At 52.4% G+C, this 804-nt stretch overlaps 1 protein-coding gene across 1 annotated transcript in view; it reads left to right on the top strand.

Annotated features, from left to right (window-relative positions):
- UBE2L6 (ubiquitin-conjugating enzyme E2L 6) overlaps positions 1-804 on the top strand; it is a 13,999-nt gene that overhangs the window by 6,591 nt on the left and 6,604 nt on the right. The gene's annotated exons all lie outside the window — the stretch shown is intronic.

The following is an 804-nucleotide window of genomic DNA, read 5'->3' as shown; positions in this document are numbered from 1 at the left end:
CTTATTTTTGGCTGCACCGGGTCTTCGTTGCTGCACACGGGCTCTCTCTAGTTGCGGCTGGGAACCAATCTCTAGTTGGGTGCCGAGGCTTCTCAGTGGGGTGGCTTCTCTCGTTCTGGAGCGCGGGCTCCATGACCGGCACACTGCCTTAGCTGCCCCACAGCGTATGGGATCTTCCCGGGCCAGCGATGAACCTGGGTCCCCGGCACTGGCAGGTGGAGTCCTAGCCACTGGCCCATCAGGGAAGTCATGGAATTGTTTTTTCACTGGAGATGATCATTGGCAGACAGGGGTGCCTCTCTCTACATTGATTGCTTCTGAGGTCCAGGCCAACTGATGAAGAGGCTAAAAGGCTTTTGGACTTAGTTGGAGACCCCTTCTTCAAGCCAGTAGCTACTGAGCTCATCTTGGAAGCTTCAGCAGACAAAGAGCATAAAAAAAAAAAAAAAAAAGGAAAGAAAGAAAGAAAAGAAAAGAAAAGAAAAGCTGGTGCACTTTTCATTACCTTAAAAGAAAAGTGAATTGACTCATTTAATTGCCGCCCAAGCCCTGTGGAGAAGGCTGTGACTCTTTCTGTAAGGAGAGCACAGAGACATTCGGCTGCTCGTCTAAGGTCGCACAGGCATGGGGTTGACAGAGCCACGACTCACACTCCAGCCACGTGGCCCGAAGACCACGTAACCCCTACACCCTGCTGCGTGGGCTAATGCGTGTCAAGCCCTTAGCAGCAGGCAGCACAGAGCGGATGCAGGAAAGCCTTCCAGTTGCTCAAGTCTAGATGGTCTTCTGCTGGCTCCTGGCAAC

This window comes from Bison bison, unplaced genomic scaffold (genome assembly GCF_000754665.1).
Source record: "Bison bison bison isolate TAMUID 2011002044 unplaced genomic scaffold, Bison_UMD1.0 scf7180017863815, whole genome shotgun sequence".
NCBI lineage: Eukaryota > Metazoa > Chordata > Mammalia > Artiodactyla > Bovidae > Bison > Bison bison.
This window is presented reverse-complemented; position numbering and strand designations above follow the sequence as displayed.